This window comes from Telopea speciosissima, chromosome 2 (assembly GCF_018873765.1).
Source record: "Telopea speciosissima isolate NSW1024214 ecotype Mountain lineage chromosome 2, Tspe_v1, whole genome shotgun sequence".
Taxonomy (NCBI): Eukaryota; Viridiplantae; Streptophyta; class Magnoliopsida; order Proteales; family Proteaceae; genus Telopea; species Telopea speciosissima.
In genome coordinates this window covers 54,703,353-54,724,455 of record NC_057917.1, presented here as the reverse complement: position 1 = coordinate 54,724,455, position 21,103 = coordinate 54,703,353, and the positions used below count along the sequence as shown (strand labels likewise).

General features: G+C 40.0%; 2 pseudogenes; one reads left to right on the top strand and one right to left on the bottom strand.

Moving 5' to 3' along the window:
* Nucleotides 1-13,672: 13,672 nt before the first annotated feature.
* Nucleotides 13,673-15,561, top strand: LOC122650878 (annotated as a pseudogene).
* Nucleotides 15,562-18,070: 2,509 nt separating this feature from the next.
* On the bottom strand, nucleotides 18,071-19,602 carry LOC122650877 (annotated as a pseudogene).
* Nucleotides 19,603-21,103: the final 1,501 nt, after the last annotated feature.

Here is a 21,103-nt window from a genome sequence, read left to right as displayed (position 1 = left end):
TAAGTCCTTTATTGTTGTTTATAATCAACACAAGCAGAGCGTTATCACAAGATATCCGGATGGGTCTATCCACAAAATCTACAATAGTCAACTCCTTTATGAGATTTCGAGCCAAATAGCCTGAGTAGCAGCCCCATAGCATGCCACAAACTCGCCTGCATAGTCGAAGTGGTCACCAATGTCTCGCTTTTACTCTTCCATGATATCGCCCTCCTGCCATCAAGAAAACATAACCTGATGTGGATTTCCTGTCATCCTCACAGCCAGCAAAGTCAGAGTCTGTATACCCCACTAGCTTGAGTTCAGGAACGTGTCTGTAAGTCAGCATATAATCTCTTGTCCCCTTCAAGTACCTCAATACTTTCTTAGCAGCAACCCAGTGACTAAGACCAGGATCTGACTGATACCTGCCAAGAAGTCCCATCACAAAAGCAATATCCGGTCTGGTACAGACCTGAGCATACATGATACTACCAAGTGCGCTAGCATAAGGCACCTTCTTCATTTCATCCCTCTCAGCTTTATTTTTTGGGCACTGTGTCGAACTCAGTTTGTCACCCTTGAGAATAGGAACATTCCCAGGTTTGCAATCCAGCATACTGAACCTCTCCAGAACACGATCAACATAAGCCCTCTGAGAAAGACTTAATAAACGGCGAGAACGATCCCTATGGATCTCAATCCCAAGAACAAAAGAGGCCTCACCAAGGTCCTTCATGTCAAATTCCCTAGATAAAAGTTGCTTTGTATTATGCAACATCCCTAGGTCATTGCTGCAAGCGGGATGTCATCCACATACGAATGAGAAAACGAATTTGCTCCCACCGACCTTGTGATATATACACTGATCCACTTTGTTTTTCATAAAACCAAACGAAGTCACAACACTGTCAAATTTCGGATACCACCGCCTAGAAGCTTGTTTGAGACCGTAGATAGACTTCTTGAGTCTACACACAAGATGATCTGAATCATCCACCGCAAAACCCTCAGCTGAACCATATATACTTCCTCATCAAGATTGCCATTGAGAAAGGCGGTTTTAACATCCATCTGATGTAGCTCCATATCAAAATGAGCTACCAATGCCATGATCACCCTGAAGGAATCCTTCGAGGAGACTGGAGAAAAGGTCCCATTGTAGTCTACTCCCTCTCTCGAGTGAATCCCTTGGCTACCACCGGCTTTAAACCTCTCAACTTTTCCTTTGGAATCTCTTTTGGTTTTATACACCCATTTGCAACCAATGGGCTTACAACCTTTAGGTAAATCAACAAGCTCCCAAACATCATTATGTTTCATTGATTGCATTTCATCTCTCATCGCATCTATCCACAAATCATCGAGGACTAGAAACAGTGCTGAATAAGTAACTGGATCGACCACACAACCAATATCATAGTCATGTTCTCCCAGATAGACCTCATAGATAGGTGATATAGCTGACCTTCTCTCCCTGGTGGATCTCCGTAATGGTGCCACTACTGCCTCAACCTGAATCTGAGGAATCTCAGCTGGAACTGCATCAATGATAGGATCCTCAACCGCATCCCGAATAAGAGGAATCTCAACAGTGCTACATGAATGTCGGGACGGTATCAATATCGAGGCTCCTGAACTCCAAGTGTAACCAATGGCACAAGATGCCCCACATCGATCGAATAGGTAGAAGAATGGGTACCGATGTACCAACCATGTGACTATCTTGAACAGTCTGAGAACAGTCATTCTTTTCGGCCACATCAAATTCCAGAAACTTCGCTGTCTGTGACTCCACAATCCTAGTGCCTCCGCAGGGATTATAAAATTTATATCCCTTCGAATGATCTGGGTAGCTGACAAAGTAGCAACGAGTAGTCTTGGGATCCAACTTGTTTAAGGCGTAAGAGGAGCGGCTTTAGTAAGTACACGATTAAGGATATAAAGAGCAGTTTTCAAGGCTTCACCCCATAAGAACTTAGGTAAATTTGTCCTACTAACCATACTCCTCACCATGTCCATAAGGGTACGGTTACGCCTTTCGGCGACCCCATTTTGTTCAGGACTTCCTGGCATAGTAAACTGACTAACTATTCCAGAGTCCTCAAGGTATTTGGCAAACGAGCCCTTAAGCTGTCCAGCATCGCCATGTCTGCCATAATACTCACCCCCACGATCAGATCTAACAATTTTAATAACTTTCCCTAACTGTTTCTCAACTTCAGTCCTAAAAATCTTGAACTTGTCAAGAGATTCAGACTTTTCTTTAATTAAGTACAGGTATCCATATCGGGAATAGTCGTCTGTAAAAGTGATGAAATAAAAATTTTTACACAATGTGACTGAATAGGGACCACTGATGTCAGTGTGAATGACCTCTAACAGGTCAGAACTACGGACTGCAGTTTTCTTCTTTATTTTGGTCATCTTTCCCTTACAACAGTCTACACAAGTTTCTGGATCACTTTCGAGAGTAGGCAGGATGTCAGACTTTATCAGCCTTTCCACTCTTGCCTTAGAAATATGACCTAGCCGCTTATGCCACAATGTGAAAGACCGTTCTTTAGGTAAGGGTCTTTTAGAAACAACACTTTCAACATTACAGGAGACGTAGATATCAGTGGGAGACAAACACAATCTGTACAATCCGTTGGACATAAAGCAGGAACCAACTTTAGTTGAATTAAAAAATAAATTAACCATAGTATTCTTTATTTCAAAATAGAAACCACTAATGTCCAAAACTGAAACCGAAATCAAATTCCGCCTAAAGGACGGTACATAAAAAGTGTTCTTTAAAGTCAATTTAAAACCAGAATCTAATAATAAAATGACATCTCCCACGAACTCTACGTCAGAATGTCCATCATTTCCTACGACCAGCCTTGATTCATCCTTGTTTGGCCTCCTCCGGTTTATGAACCCCTGTATGGTAAAAGCAACATGGTTAGTTGCACCGCTATCTAGCCACCAAGAACTGGATGGGGCTTCTGATAGATTGGATTCACAAACAAAAGCCAAAGAATTATTACCTGATGGCTGCTTGGGCTTGAGTAACCAAGCCTTGTATTTGTCGCAGTCCTTCTTCATGTGACCCTTCTTCTTGCAAAAGAAGCAGCGATCACTCTCTTTCTTCAAAGAGTCTTTCTTGGGTCCCAAATTGTTAGTCTGATCGGACTATTTATTGGCAGACTTATGAGTATGGTTTTTAGACTTTTTACTCTTACGGGCTTTGGAAGTAAACAGGGCAGTAGGCTTTTTCTCTTTCTTCAGTTTCTCTTCCTCAGACACAACCCTAGAAATTAGGTCATTAATGCTCCAGACTCCATCTTGGGAAATGTAGTTGGTTTTTATGATGCCAAATTCAGAAGGTAGGGTATTTAAGGCTTGATGGACAATTAGGGCATCTGGAAGAGGAATGTCTAAGGCCTTGAGTTTAGTTTGGTAATCAACCATCCTAATAATGTAATCCCTAACACCCCTAGAACCATCATACTCCATATTAAATAACCCTTGCAGAAGTGTCCCAATCTCAGCATTCGATGAAACTTTGTATCTCTTGAAAATTGCATCTAGCAATTCCCTGGCAGTACATTTCTCAGGCAGACCACTTTTTAGGTGTTCCGGTATCGACCTCTTTATGGACAGTATACTGAGTCGATTACTCTTTTGCCATGCAGCATGCACAGACTTTTCATCCTCAGTACTATCAGCAGTTAGTTCCATTGGTGTGTCCATAACAAGGGACGTGTGCACATCTGCCATTTCCATAGCAAACATAATGTCCTCTTTCCACTTCTTAAAGTTTGACCCAGTGAGGAGCTCAATAGTAACCATGTTATTATTGACAGAGAAGGTGACTGAAAATTTAAACAATGAACAGTATAATAATTAAAATGATGCAAGTACAGCTTGAAAACTTTATAAGCTAATGAGAATTTTACACACATCATTGTGAAATCACCTTTGGGCTGAATTCTCAATATGCAATTGTAAAAATCCCTACATACCAGTGGTCATGGGAATACAGCTCAACTTTCAAAATCCACCACCTTTGGGTGTGCAGAATTCTAGGGTCAACCTATTCACAAGCATACTGTATATGTACCCCTTCAAGTACCAATACATGACCACCACCTTTGGGTGTATGACCACACATTAGAGTTGAAGGACACCCCACAACTGTATGAGACCGGTGTTTCACAAATCCAACAAGGAAGGTCGCTTTGGCGGCTGCATCCTGTCGAACCCATGGAACCCTCTCTTGGGATATTCCAAAATTACTTACATCCTTAAACAAATTGTGTTATTTTATACTTTATGACAAGGGGCTTTAAATGTCTTAAAATTAACACAAAAATAATAATAATACTGTTCATCAAGGTAGGTATTCCAGCAATTGAGAAATTGGTTCGGTTCCCAATAGAACAAACCGATAAATTATATAAAGGGCATGCATCAAAAGAATACCAAAAATATGTAAAATATTCATATCTGATCAAAACAGATGGCACCACTGTGTAGAGCACAGAAAAATAGAGCCAACGCAAAAACGGACCCCAAATGGAGTCTCGTAGCCCCAAAGCCCGGTCAAAGTTCAAGTCAAAATCGCTGGTTGTCTTGGTCAAACCGGTCCGAAAGTCAAACCAAATCAATTTGGTTCAACCCCCCGGTCCGATCGAACCGGTTCAGACCCGGTCCAACCGTTTGGGTCAGACCAAATCGGGTCATTAGACGGGTCAACAGGTCGGGTTTCGGGTCAGAAATCGGGTTGACCCGACCCGAGCTGCGCACGTTAGCATCGCCTGTACATAGAATCAGGCGCACGATAGCAAAACCCAGATTCTTTTTTTTTTTTTTTTTTTTTTTTTAACATCTGCCGGCGAGTGAAGATCACCCGCGGCTGCCGCCGGCGCGTGAGAGCGCGTCCGGCAGCCGTTGGCGGTGATCCACCCACCGAAAACTCTGATTTTGCGAGCTCTACGCCCCCATGTGATCAGATTCTGTTTTCGCCGGCTAAAAAAATTGGCAGAATGCCAGTGTCCGTACGGGTTTTTGGAAAACTGGAAAAAACCCTAAAAACCTTGATTCGAATCGAAAAATTTTCGATTCCCTTATTATGTTATATTATTTTGAATCCATATAGGTTCAAGAACGGATCTATGGAGGCTCTGATACCACATGTTGGAATAAATCGATCCGAATAGGGACAAAATCCCAAAAGCCAGGATCTCCATAGGGCGTTCAAGAACACAATCAAATAAATAATAGAAAATAGGGATAGAACCACTGACCTTGTTTCGCATCCATAGTGATGATGATTGCAGCGGAAAATAAAGAACAAAGATCTAGGCCCTTCCCCTCTATTCCCAAAGTAACTGGCCTGATGAGAATACCGAATGCGCAGGGACGACGAACACTGAATATCTCCCTCTCTTTCTAGAATACACTCCTCAATAGCAATTGAGAATAATAAGTTGTGTTGGGTAGAGGGGGGACCTAGCTCTCCTTATATAGTAATCCCTATAGGGTCTGACTCATCACAGTCCCAATAGGAATCTATCTGGCCCACACTAAGCCAGTCCACATTAGACTTCTAATATAACTTAATGACCCCACTTTATTAGACCAAAACCCTAATTAGCCTGGTTTAGGGATTTAATTATGTCCATATAGAATTTTATTAGAACTAAAATTCTAACATCTAAGGCTCAAGCAGGGGCTAATTCTATGCGAAAATATATCAGTGATCTACCTATTTCAATTTCACGAAATGAGTCTTTCTTATTTGCTATGTTAATGTACTTGGTGTTGATTGCAGTATTGTTTAAACCGTTTAAGAAACCCTCCTCTAGTAATATGCATTGCTCAGATTTTGATTGTTATATCTACATTTTGTGCTTTCCTATCTCATCTTTTAGTGTAGAAATTTCAAATTATTTAAAAGGAATTTAGTTTCAGAGAGATGTTGAGCAATTAAGCAGCGGATTTTCATGAATCAAATAGTAATGATTTGTAGCTTCTTGTGTATGCTAAAAATATCTGGAACGAATGATACATCAATGTATTTCTGGGTTTTTCTGCACCCTGGGTCAGTGAAACATCAGACCTATGAACTATGAGATTGAATTGATACTGTTATTATTTCAAGCTATTTTTGGAATGGAAGATGAATTTGAATTATTGCCTGGATTTAGAGTTTTGGCCTCTTTTATTACAGAGTTAATCACTTCCAGTTTATTACCCATTGATAACAAAAACACTGATCTTCCTTAACATTGAATAGATGGGGTTATTGACCAATCCGCTCATTGGAGTAGGTAATGGATCAAGTGATCTTAAGGAGAAAGTTGATGGTGAAAGGGTGAGGAGAAATAGCTCCACTAATACTATGACCTGAATTGTAATGGATGTTTAGGTTATGGGGTGTGTGGTATGTGCCTGGACTGCATGTCTAAACTTAAAAGGCTGTGATTGAATTGACTGTTCTCATCAATTACGTGGATAAGTTTGTCCTACTAGTTATTGTGGTCCCTTTGTATCGAATTCTTACTTGGATTTAGAGTTTATGAACCCATCTCTCTCTCTCTCTCTCTCTCTCTCTCCAAGTGCATCTGTGTATTTAAGGTTTAATGGAGAGTTTTGATTATTATGTATCTGTTTGCTTGTTTACTAGCTCAATTATGAAGAAAGCTTGCATCACCTAATATTAGAGAATCTAAAAGTTCTCAGCTTGCATATGCTACATTCAAGGATTTGCAAGGAGCAGACACAACAGCTCTTCTATCGGTTAGAATTTAGAGGGTTAGACCTTTAGGGTATCACTTTGAATCTTTTCTGTTAGGGTTGTCGTTGAAAAATTCATGCAAGAAGCCATCATCTATTATCTTTCTGTTGATATAACACTAGTTGAGAAACGATCTGTTAAGTGCAACCCATACAAGTTTCTGTTTCTTTTTAGTTATAGATACATTTTTTTCAATGTTACCATACAACATTTTAGGACCCAGAAGCATTCAAAAAAAACACAGAAACACAAAGAAATGTGTCGGACCAGAATTGAGTTTTTAAAACAGAAAAGTTGCCATATAGAACCTAACAGTCCAAGGGTTAAACACTTTTTCATGTAGATTTTACAGTCTACAGTCTAACTAAATAAACCAAATAAGAGGCACAACTATTATTACATTCCTATCTTTTGAACAAAGAATGCTTGTTAATCTGTATTTATTGCGAAAAGAACAATAATTTTCAAAATTTTTTTAAATCTTTGGGCAGAAGGAACCCCTAGGTTATTGTCTTTTCTAATATTTGTTTCCTTACATCACCTTTGGGCATATTTCACCAACTTTACTGCGGAGATAAAACTATAAAAGAATAGGATGTGCCACTTTGGTGAATTTCATCCAATCTTTTCACAATTTTCCAATACACCGTACATCTAAAAATGTGCGAAAGCTCTTAGTATACAAGATAAATACATCCAATTTATTCATATGGTGTTCCGAACATGTCATGTATGCATTAAAATGCCATGAATTTTCTATCTACATTTGGTCATGAATAACTTTTCAAGTTCATGGTAATCATAAACCAATTCATAAATAGGTATAGACAGAGATATTTATAAGAATACACATTTTAAAGTGTTTCTGACTTAAACTGAAACAAAAATAATGCATAAACTGGTCAACTATGTCAATCAATTGCCAGTCAACATCGATAATAGTCGCCATTGGTAATAGAATTCCTACGGGTATTGACTCGACAGGTCGGGTAATTGGGTCTCTTAACAGGGTTATCGATTTAATCTGATTATCAAAACTGGTTTGATTCAGTTCAATTGATTCAATTCGATTCAACCCACAGATACATTATATATCAATTAGGGATTCAAGAATACAAAACCAAACAAAAATAGCATTGTTAATGCAAAACAATTTAAAATTAGACCCCAAAACCACCGCCATTGCGTCCTGAAGGGTCCAAAACCCTTAACTGCAAGAGTGGCGACTCTAACTCTCCGTAAAGTAATGGCAATTTAAATCAGAACACAAATAAACCTTATGGAAATAGAAACAGTTTCAAAAACTGTTCCAAACACAATATTCTAAACTGTTTCTCTTCCACAATTTTATTTTTTTTTCTATTAATGAAGGACCTAAAATTTTAAAGGAAAAAGTTTATGCTCGACTGAAATTCACCTTGTAAAGAGGCTTGGCGGCTGCATTTGTTGCCCGCATGTCCATGTCCGGTAATGCCTTCATATAAACAGAAGAAGATACCCTGTTTGTCTTGTAATAAACTATTTAGTAAATTGGTTCTGTTGTGTTTGGATTATTTATTTATTCATGTTTTTAATTATGAAAAGGTTTGACTTATAAAAAAAAAATTATAAAACTAAAAGATAATCTTTTGACGTCTACCAAAAATAAAAGATAACCTTTTGACTTTGTTACATTTCCTTTTCTTATCTTTATTTTTATTTTAATAATTATTTCCAATCCAATCACGATAGGTCATGATACCTACAAATGGTACATTATATAGTCCTTTTGGCTTTTTAGACTCCTACCGCAACAGAGTTTACTAAGACCCAAAAAACAACGTCATCCCTTTTTTTTTTTAAAAAGGACAAATTTCTAAGTATATGAAATATCACGAACACCCTAAACTATGTCAAAATATCAATCTTCCCGGTAACGTTAAGTATAGTTAGCACCCAAAGTTGAAATGTCCATTTTTTTTTTAGTCAAGAACAAAAAATTTTATTAAGAGAAATCGGCAACAAAGAAACTCTGGCCGGCTGAAAAATGTACAAGAATGGGGGGTGGTAGGGACCACCAGTACCGAGACGAGCTAAACCTAGAAGTTCCTTTAGCAAGAAGATGAGCTCTTCTAACACGGTCTCGAGAAACATGCAAGAAAGAAATAAAAGAAAAACTACTACACAGTGACAGGATATCATCAACCACAATCTTTGCTACCCAGTTCAAAGTAGACGGCAACCCCTGAAGAGTAAGGACAATCGAGAGGCAATCCAAGAGAATCTGCAACCCAGGCAAGTGGAGCCCCTCGGGTCTCATTCGTCTCAAGAAACTATCAGATGCCAATAACCATCTTTTCGGCTCTACAACGTGAGAGTAGTTCTGGCAATCAAAATTTGAAAATAAAATCCATTATTATGAGAATGAGATTTTATCATTTAAAAGAGCAATAATCAAGCAAAGGAGAAATTAAAAGTACCCAGACAGATTGCTCCGAGAACGGTAGTTGAGGAGGTGATGGAGAAGGTGTTGCCCTTGCTTTTTTTTTTCTTTCTGTTTTTGGTAATTCGAATCTATGATGGGGTCGATGTTTATTGGAGTTTGGAGCGATTCACATGGTACAATAGATTAAAAACGAATTCCATGCCACCACATAAAAAATTTGAAGTGATATAGGAGTGTTTCAGAGAAGATATACAAGGTTATGGTTTTCTGTGGTTATACTGGCATTTGCAATTTTTTCTTTTTCTGGTAATAGGCATTTGCAATTGAGGGCATGGAAGGAAGGGTAATATAATCCAAATTAATAAGAGGAGTTAAAAAGACCAAAAGGTGGATCAAAGATGATTTGGGGAGAAGTGAGAAAAGATATGAATTGCTTTGGGTTGACAACAAATAGTTCAACAGAAAAAGAGAGAGGTTCATGTAAGCCACATCAGCGCGCTTTCAGAGTTAGAAGACATGTTTTTATTTGTTGTCCTCATCATCCCATCATCCATAAAAAAAAAAAAAAAACAAAAATTCATAGGCAAATGAACCAAATAATTAATAATTAATTGAATTAAAAAAAAAAAAAAAAAATTCATCAAAATGGGCAGAATCAAGATTTCGATTCCATACTCTCACTGAATTGCTTTGTGGGTCCTGCATGTATACCTCCCCCATTATATCCTTCTCAGACACAATTACAACAACTATCAATAAAATGCACAAAATATCATCAAAACAAATAATAACAGAAACCTAACCTTACAGTGGCCGGATAATTCCACAGTAAAAGTTTCAGCAGCCAAATTAAACAATCTTAAATTTGACATTTATTTTTTACTTGCAATAAAAAAAGGATTAAAAATTAGTAATTTCAAAGATACCAGACAGCTCACAAAACAGGCCACAGGGTATACAAACCCAGGACAGCCATACAAAGAAAGAAACCCGGCCGCCAAAGGGTCGGGTCATCCAGAGGTAGGCCAAAGATTCCAATGGCTCAAGTAAAATTGAAAATCATGTACCACCGGCACCAAATCCAAATTGGCATAAAATTATAATTTTGATTATGATGGCGATCAAGTAATTATAGCGACAATGGGGTGGTAGAAATACAATAATATATACGTATTACTCTAAAAAGAAGTAGGGTATTGGAGCAGGTAATTGGGTAAACATAAAGGGACTTTAAATTTCAAACACATAACGGGCCAAGGGATACACAAGCCGTACGTCTAAAAGAGGAAGAGACTCGATCTACAACTACAAGAGTTGAGATATCTCACTTAATTAATAGCAGTCGAATTGATCAATTCTATATGGATTATGAGGACCTGCCCACACAAGGGCCAAGGCATGCAAATATCAAAAAATTTTAATTTCTTGCATTAAGGTTCAAAATGCAAACTCAGGGAATGGGTGGGAGTTGCAGGTTTCTATGGATCAATTGAACATGGTGCAGTGCGATGCAGTTCGAGGTGGAGGTAGATGTCGACATCTAGCAAGTGCAACATCCAACGGTCCTAAACTTGAAAAGAAAAATAAGGAAAAAATATATATATATATATATATATTTAAACGACGCTAGCTAGATTTTACCCAAAAAGATTTTACCCAAAAAAAAAAAAAAAAAAGGAGAAAAATTTTAAACACTCGATTGATTGGCCGTATGCCCCCTCAGGAGTCAGGCCTCAACTCAACTTAAGGAAGAGTCATATTCTTGTTCCAAAGCCACCATTCTTGGGGAATCCAGATCTGTTAGACAGCGCAGACACAGACACAGCAAGGCGCCTAACTTCCGACTCCAAATAGACTATTCTTGCAGTATTCTCGTTCGTCCTCATCTCCAACACATCGGACACTCCTTTGGTAATATGGGACTGAAGCTTCGCCCTCTGGGTCGGCTCCTTCTCCAACTTCGTCAGCATCTCAACCAGTTTTGTTGTTTCCTCCTCCGTAGTCGCCAACTTAGCCATTAGACTCGCCGTCTCCGTCCCCGTCTCCGTCTTCACCACCTCTGCCAAATCCACCTTTGGAGCCTCCGCAGCAACCGACTTTGAAGCTTCCACCGCCGCCTTTACCGCCTCAGCAACCGTTGTCTTCACCGCCTCAGAAACTGCATTATACGTCTTCATATGAAAGTTAAACTCAATCTGATTCGACCTCAACGACACATCTACTGTTTCCGCAAGGGTTTTTGGTGCTTCCAATGCTGGTTTTGCAGCCTCTGCTGCGGAAGTTGAAGAAGGCATCTTCTCAAAAACAATAATGTGTTTTTGAAGATGAATCTGAAGCTGTATACGGGAAGCTTACATCACCTCTATAAATAATTAATTGATATAGAGTCGTTATACAACAAAGGTAAGAAGAACTCTATCGTGATTCGTGATGAGGAGCAACTAGAGAGGTTTAGATAGAGTGAAACATTATCACATATGACGAATTGAACTAGGAGGATAGAATCTGGTAGCTATTTTGGTGGAGCTTAATCTTCAACCGTTGATCTTGATAGAGTTTTGTATGACAATGAACTTTTTATCTTAAGATAAGTGATCAGGGTTGTTGAGATCGATGTTGCCAGAGAGAAGGCAGCCTTGGATAAGGTCCCTTTAAGACCATTCACAAGATAATAGGATAGGATAGTGCTCGGTTCATAAGGTGATTGCTTTATTTATTTATTTATTTATTTATTTATAGAGACGAGTTGAATTGTTTACCCAATAAAAAAAAGGATCAGGGTTAAAAGAATGATGATTTGGGGAAGATGAGGGCATTTTGGGGTTTTTAGGAACAAATATTTAAGGGTAAAATAGTCTTTTTAAATTAGGTTAGGGTAATACATAAATGAGGGCAATTAGGTCTTTTTATTTATAAAAATAAAATAAAGGGTAAAATAGTTATTTTCAATTAGTTTAGGGCAACAAATAAGTGAGGGTAATTAAGTCTTTTCAGATTTAAGGAAATGGAGCAAAGGGTAAAATGGTAAACATTTTGGCATCTAACGGTGGTATTTAACGGATTGGACCTATCTGGCATTTGGGGTGTAAAGCAAAGGTGGTACGTGGAATATTGAAGGATGGTACATGGAATATTGAGCCGCTTAGGGGGGTACGAGGAATATTGGGTGCATTATAGAGGGTACGTGTACTTTACCCATAAAAAAACTAATTCCTAGAATTCTCATATTCGATCTTCTTCTTCCTTGGAAATTAAAGCTAATTGTTAGTGTGATATTATTGACAGTGATTGAAGGTGAGACTTCCATTTTGAGATAGAATCCATATCGCATGTGATCATAGGTTCTTAACTATGGTAGAGTCCCATAATATTGTATGTGATAGCAATTGCCTAAAATAGAAGATTGAATCATACATGAAATGTACAACCGAAGAAGAGAATCATATCGTCAATAGTAACCTCCCTCAACTCTATTAAGATGCATTGGAAACCCAAAATTCAGGAAAGATCGATAATAATGGGTTTGGAAGCAGTTATTATTGATAGAGAAATGACCATCCATAGTATTTATATTTGGCTCCGGCCCATGACTTCGATGCTTCACTTTCTTCTTCTTTTCATTTGCGCGCAACATGGGAAGTGGGAACTCAACCATCTTAGACATAGGAGGAGAGAGTTAGTCTTCTGCTCAATGCATTTACTGCATTTAGTTAATTAATACTTCTTACCGTTGTACCTATCTAAAAGACCATATTATCATTAAATGGATTTAAAACCCTACACATGTTATCAATGAATGCTCACGATAGGGTATCACAAACATTATTATTAATCCTATGAAGAATAATCTTATATTATTGAGGATGGGGGAACTGAACTGACTTAGGGATGCAAGACATGCAACAAGGGAGTTGGGCCCTTACTCAGTCTAACCCTAACCCATTCTTAAGGTTGGGCCAGGCTGACCCTAAATGGCCTCGACAATTGGGGGGGGGGGGGGGAATGGAGATGCAAAGGCTGGATTGGCCAGGAAGAAGAAGATAGGGTCGGGCTCATCTGAGGCCTCAATCCTGACTCAGCCCAACAATTCTCAACCTTGACCCGCCCTTAGGGCTAAGGTATCTTAGCCTAGGCTTTGTTCGAGCTCAAAATAGTCCAGGGCAGGCTCGAGCTAACAGGGTTAAATATGCACCCCTAGAAGTGACTACTTTTTTACAAGGCGGATTTGATTCTTCTTTTGGTAACTAATTATTTTAAGGATACAGTACGCTACCTGGGTGCGTGCAGGCAGTGGGTTGCCCCTACACCCAGCCACAGGGCTACGCTGAATGACCATCATGCCGCTATGAAAAGGTAGAAATTTCTAGTGGCACAGAGGTGATTCTATGCATCCATGTGTCTGGGTGCAAGAGCAGCACACCACACATGCTTAGGTAGTGCAACGTAGCGTGTACTTGTGCCCAGACACAACTGCGTGCGAAATGAGCGATGCACCCCCTAGAAAGGCTGAAAGGACCAGGGGTGCGCTGGTCATTTTGCATGCGGCTTTGTCTGGGAGCAGGTACACGCCGTTCCGCACGACTGGTAAGTGTTCCTTTTCCAATATTAAAAATAAAAAATGCATAAGAGCTTACAACAATTGGATGGAGATGACATGGTAAATTATTCACATGTCTTAACTCTTAAGTAGAGGTAAGGCTGCGTACATTATGACCCTCCCTAGACCCCGCAGTGGTGTGAGCCTCGTGCACTAGGTACGCCCTTTTTTTTTTTTTTTTTTTTTTTCTCTCTCAAAGTCCAACTAATTCAATTGAAAATTCTCTCGTACCTTGGCATGTATCTTCATGTCTGTCTATTCGCACTACTATCAAGTGCATAGTCCTGATTTTAAAATTAAGCTATTTTACTATGCAACAAGTTATGTCTGAGGGCATTCTTGCCTATCTATCCACAAAAATGGGCCACAACTGAATAATCATGTGATAGATGGATGAATGGTTAATGAAACCATTCTTAAGTGTGTTACGTAGGAACAAAGCTCATTAATTAAAGGAAAATTTACACATACCACCCCTGAGGTTTGACGAAAGGATATTTTCACCCCCCAGTTTTGGAAAATTCTGCGTACCCCCCTGAGGTTTTCAAATGGTAACAAATAAACCCATTCCGTCAGTTCATGATTAACACTGTTAAAAATTAGACTTGAATTAATGGAATTACCCTTCTAAGAAGAACCCAAAAAAAATAAGAGATGAATGGACAAAATTACCCTAACAAAGGGGCAAAAACCTGCAACTCATCTTCCCCAATCCAATCGAATTGGGGAAGATGAGTTGCAGGTTTGAAAACCATAAGGGTTTTTCTTAAACAATATCCAACGGTGAATAGGTTGATTCGGATATGAATTGGCTGTGAAAGGTTTCGATTCTGACCAATTCAATAAGACTGATTCACACCTCAAAACCCTAGAAATTCCCTTTTTTTGGATTATCAACAACCACCACAATAGAGCCTCTTCTACTGAAGATAGCAGTAATACTACGGCTGAGATCGAGTTTGATGAGCAGAAAATACATCCCCATCCCATTGAAGAAACCCTAGTTGGAAGTGACAATGCGGCTGCTACTGCTGTGATTCCAAAGCTATTTGATAGCATTTGAGCTCTGAAACTAGCTTACATTCAACTCCAGGAGTCTCACATTCCCTTAAACACTGAAAAAATCGAAGTCGCTGATGACCTTGTTGTGTCCCAGCTCAAAGTCGTTTCTGACATCAAGCGTACCTTCAAAGAGAAGCAGATCACCAAATCCAACTGTGTTTCCTCCTCTGGTAGTTCTCTTCTGCTTGCAGAGATCCAAGATCATGAAAGCCGGTTGGAGAAATTACAGTCTCACATACAACACTAAGACTCCTAGATCTTCGAACTACGGCGAGAACTTGAAGGGTTGGATCGGAAGAATGCAACTTTGGAAGAGCAGTTGAAGAGACAAAAAGATTTTGGGGAAGAAAATATGGGCCTTGTTGGGAGTTGGATCCATATTCGTTTGTTGATGTTTTCAATGCGGCAGCGAAGTCGATTCAGGATTTTGCTGAACCCTTGATCTGTCTGATGAAAGCTTCATGCTGGGATCTTGACCTCGCTGCCAACTCCATTGAAGAATCAGTTGTCTACTTGAAAAGGTCCCACAAGAAATACGCATTTGAATCCTATCTGTCCCGCAGAATGTTCCATGGTTTTCGCCCCACACTCCATAATGTGGACGATATTACAAGGTTTAAAGACCCATTTGATGCTCTGCAGAAGAAGGAGGCAAGTAGTTGCTGGTTTTTCTCTCTTCATCCCACTCATCTTCGATTGTTCCAAGGGTGATTGTTCATCTGAATCTATCCCATTTCAAGAATAGAAGCAAGAAATAGTGCAGAGGTTGAAACCTGCAACTCATCTTCCCCAAATCGTTTGGGGAAGATGAGTTGCGGGTTGTTTTTTTTTTTTTTTCAGATTTTGGTGGAGTAATGGGTAGTAGATCTGATAGTTGATGTAGTTCTCAGACTGCATGTGCTTCTGGTTTGGATATTGTTTAAGAAAAACCCTTATGGTTTTGAAACCTGCAACTCATAATTGGGGAAGATGAGTTGCAGGTTTGTTTTTTTTTTCTTTGTAAGGGTAATTTTGTCCATTCATCTCTTTTTTTTTGGGTTCTCCTTAGAAGGGCAATTCCGTCAATTCAAGTCTAATTTTTAATAGTGTTAGTCATGAACTGACGGAATGGCTTTATTTGTTACCATTTGAAAACCTCAGTGGGGTATGCAGAATTTTCCAAAACTGGGGGTGAAAATATCCTTTCGTCAAACCTCAGGGGTGGTATGTGTAAATTTCCCTTAATTAAAAAGAAATTTTTTTATTAAAATTCCACAACTTAAATGCTACTATATATGGCCAAATTTGATATGGTTTTTATTTCAATTTTGGATTGATTTCATGAAATAGTTAAAAAAAAAATGATATTGTTGAACCAAAAAATGAAATTGTTGAACAAAACAATAGATTTTTGTTGAACTAAAAAAATAGATTTTTGAAAAATAGGGGTGTCAATTCTAGACCCAGCACTGCCCGGCCTGACATGTTTACTAAACGTGTTGGGCTTGAGCCCAACATGTTTACTAACCTTGTAGGCTCGGGAGCCCAACCGGACCAATCGATTATAGGTCTGACCGGTTACAACCCATCCTAGCCTGGACCTTTAACTTGTAAATTTTGTTATGAGCTTGGGACCTGTTTGATTTATTGGCTCAAATCTATTTATGATATTAACTTTCTGTTGAGTTAGGCTGTATACTTTTATGATATTAACTTTCTATTGGGATGGGTTTGATGTATTAGGTATATTTTTATGATATTTTTCTAGCTTATATTTATATCATAGGCCATGGGGCAGCACGAGTTGCACCATTTCAACCAATTTCTAATGAATCGGTCATGTTCGAACGATTGAAATATTCAATTTTAATGGGAAAAGATAGAAAAGAGGTGGCAAGACGGTACACCTCATTGTAAAATTAAAATATTCAATTTTAATAGGTTGCACCATTTAAAGCCCGTTTATGTTTAAACAGGCCATGGCCCGGTATTGCACCGTTTAAGGCCTGGTTAAGGACCAATTATATTACCTGATTATAGCCCGAGGCCCAATCAAGCCCGAAAGGCCAGGCCTGAATAGTTAAACGGGCGGTCACGGTGCAGGCTTTAAGCACCGTGAGGCCTAGGTAGGCCCGACCGAACCCAACCTAGCCCGACCGAACCACAACCGTAGTATTAAATATGAAATATTTCAAGAATGAAAAAAAAAAAAATCCATTGGTAGTTCAATTTATGAGAATCAGTTCTTTAAATTCTTTGGGAAGGGTGGTGATGGTGAGACCATTAGGAGAAGAAGAAGGGTACTGTTTTATTTTGAGTAAATTACTCTCCCCTCCCCTCGATTATGCTCTAATGACAAACCCCTCCCTTGGGTTTTGAGTAATGATTCTCCCAACCCCTACATTCTTAAGATTCTATCAACCGTATCCATTCCGTTAAAAATGACCGTTAAATGGTGACATCATCCTAAATATATTCAATAAAACCCCAAAATACTCATATATTTGTGATATTCCAATAATACCCTCTAACCATATCAAAACCCTAAAAACATCTCTAGGAAACACCGCAGCCACCACGGCTGTATCCACCACCACCACCAGTTTCACTTTCGTAGCCACCGCCGCCACCATGAAAGAACCTTGCATAGGGTTAGGAAACGTCGACGTTGTTAATGAGAATGCCAACATCCAGACCTTCAATGGCTTCCTGAATCTGACGTATCTCTTTGGAAAGGTCACCGGAGAAATAAACCACCACATTCTTGATCTGGGTGTTCTCAACGAAGAAGAGTTATGGTGAGTTTGGACAAACAGAAGAGACCCAGAAAAGATAAGAAAGAAGAAGGGATTAAGATCGTCTGAGTTGAGGTGAAGTGAAGTGAGGAAGATGGGTTTCGTTTTTGGGAGTCTTGGAAAGGGGGGAGTCAGAGACAGAGGAAGAAGACGAAGAAGAAGACGAAGAAGAAGAAGAAAAAGAAGAAGAAGAGATTGAAGAACAGAGTTTGATTAATTCTTGATGCCCCTTTTACAAACATCCCCTACATTTTATAAAGCCCTATCTACAATTAATTACCCATTTACCCCTAACATGCTAATTACCTATCTACCCCAAACAGATTAACCCAACACAAATTATCCATCTATCTATGATCATAACATTGCCAACCCCTTCAGACAGAACCTTGTCCTCAAGGTTCTATTGAGAACGGATATCCATGGACAACTAGAGCTGAAACTCCTCAAGGTTCTGCTGCAAAAGTTTGTAAATGGATCCCCGGATCGAACACTAAACGTACTCTAATTGGCAGCTGAGTGATAGCACCCTCACGGGAGAGATGATTGCCCTTGCCGATCTTCATTGTTGCGTCAATAATAACCCAATTGCTAGAAGGGAATTTGAGAACATGATAAGCACAAGCTCCAAGTAGAGTCTTCCAATCAACAGCATTGGGTTCCAGTGGCATATTATGAATAAAATCATGTGCTTCTTGTACCAACCCATCCCTTCCAAACAAATCAACAATGCAACCATAATGTTCTATCTTAGGCATGATCCTATATACTTCCCTCATCCTCTTGAAGTACTCAAATCCTTGATCCACCATTCCATAATGACTGCCAGCATACCAGACCCCAACGAAGGTAATCTCAGTGGGAACCAATGCCTCCCTATCCAACTGCACAAGGAGCTCAATTGCTTCCTTATCAAACCCAATAACGGCCAAGCCAAAAATCAAAAAAGTCCAAGATATAACATTCCTTCTCTCCATCTCAAAAAGTACTGTATGTGCCTTTTTAACGCTCCCACATTTTGCATAAAGGTCTACAAGGGCATTCCCAGTATGCAAGTTACTATTTAAACCGACCTTCAGCATGTACAAATGAGCCCTCCTACCCAAAGCCAAATCTCCAAGCTCAGCACAAGCAGGAGCAAACTAACCATGGTGAAACCATCTGGTGCAACACCCTCCAAGCCCATATCCCTGAAAAGCGTCAGAGCCTCATTGGGCCTCCCATTAAGAGTAAACCCATTAATCATAGAGTTCCATGTCACAAGGGTTCCTTCAGGCATTAACTCAAACAACTTGTGTGTGCGCTCATAAAACCCACAGGCAACATACATGTGAACTAAAGTGTTCTGAACAAAGACCAATGTCTCAAACCCATACCCATTTCTTATGGCAGTGCAGTGTATCTTCTCACCTTCTCTGATGGTAAGAAACTTTGCGTAGGCCTTGAGAAGAAAAGAGTAGGGGTGGGTGTCAAGTCTAGTGGAGGAAATCTGCATTTGACGGTACAATTGAATGGCTGGCGCAGGGTTTTCACTCTCAGCATACTCCAAAATGATCGGTGGTAGCACAACAACGAGGACGATGAGCATCACGCCTTCAAGAGATTGCTTGGCAGAGGTGTACGCCGAAAGTGGCGAAGTGTGTTCAGCCATAAGCCAAGCGACGTACCACAGCCAGTGCGCTTTCAGTTTGGCCAAGGGTCTTTGGTCGAGCATCGTGTGTACTCTGCCCTTTCTGATTCGGACGACGTTGCTCTTTTCCTCCATACCGAGAAGGTTCTGGAGTGGAGAACCAAAGTGTATATCCGTGAGCGGCAACCAAAACGCATACAACACTGCTATAGGGATTTGATCGAACTGCAACCTCGCATATGGGTGAATAAATTCAGGAAGCTTGAAAAAGAGATTTGAACAGGAGATGAAGACGATGCAGAGGTTGGAGAAGAGCAAACAGTCACCGTTGTCTTCGATGTCACACATTCCGTCTTTCCTCAATCAAACACTAATCTGATCCAAGTCGGTGACTGGTTGACGGAAATCTCAAGGTGGTGGTCATCTAAACCAATGCCGAACCTGGTGGCTTGTGGGCCGGTTCGTTCTCCATTCGATGTCACGCCTACAGCAGAATATTGTTGTGGCTTGCGGAAATTAATTCAAAATCGTCGAAAACAGAGGGTATTGGCCACAACTTGGCCAAAGTAATCCGTTGATCTTCATATTCAGATTTGGAAAGAGTGACGAGGGTTTCAGTGGGAGTCATGGTTGAGGTCAGATCATCAAGCGGCGACAGAGAAGTGGATGAACCAGAGGTTGGAGAAGGAGGAGAATGATGGAAACTAGTTGTGAGAGCTTCAGTGAAGGTGGACCAGGTGGTGAACGGTGTGGAACGATGTACCTGCTGGAACCATTGGCGAGCCGGTCCATCCATGTGAACGGAAGATACAAAGAAACGCAGATCGTCGGGAGTGCGATGAAAATCAAAAAACCTTTCGGCTTTGAATATCCAACCAACTGGATCGGTGCCGACGAAGCGAGGAAACTCAAGACTCACGGTGCGGGCCTGAATTGGCGGAGCAATGGTAAGATCAGGGGTGGTGGATGATCCTGGAGTGGGTTTGATGCCAGAACGCAGATCCGGTGACGCTGGAGGCAGGCGTAAGACCTGGTCGAACTGGCCGGTGATAGTAGCGAGTTGCGCGGAGATATTAGAAAGCGTAGCCTGCTGGCCAACGATTGTCGCACGCAATTCCTGGAGAATGGCACCGTGAGCGGTAGATCGCTCCTGCAAAGCTTTGACAGACTCGTCAAGTTGGCGCAAACGGGTACCCTCTGCCATGCTGGAAGAGCCGAGAGCAGGTCGGACCAATGATGCGTGTACGACTGGAATAGAAGAAGGGGGGAGTCAGAGACAGAGGAAGAAGACGAAGAAGACGAAGAAGAAGCAGAAGAAGAAGAAGACGAGATTGAAGAACAGAGTTTGATTAATTCTTGATGCCCCTTTTACAAACATCCCCTACATTTTATAAAGCCCTATCTACAATTAATTACCCATTTACCCCTAACATGCTAATTACCTATCTACCCCAAATAGATTAACCCAACACAAATTATCCATCTATCTATGATCATAACAGTTTCGTTTTTGGGAGTCTTGGAAAGGGAGTGGGTCATGGTGATGAGGTGAAGTGAGGAAGATAGTTTAGGTCACTCCAATCACAACTGGAAGCTAAGCCCTACTTTAGGTTACTCCAATATCATAACTCTCTCTCTCTCTCTCTTCCTTCGCAACCAGCTATTGAATTGCCTCTTTAATCAAGGATTCCGCTTCTGTATAATCTTCAGGTTTCTGTTTGATATTCCACCAGTCTACTTCAAGGCTACTTCTTCAATTCTGATTTTTCTGAATCTGGTTTCAGTTATTGCTTTAATTGCACATATTATTGTTTAATCACTAGATCATACCATTATTAGTTCATTGTTT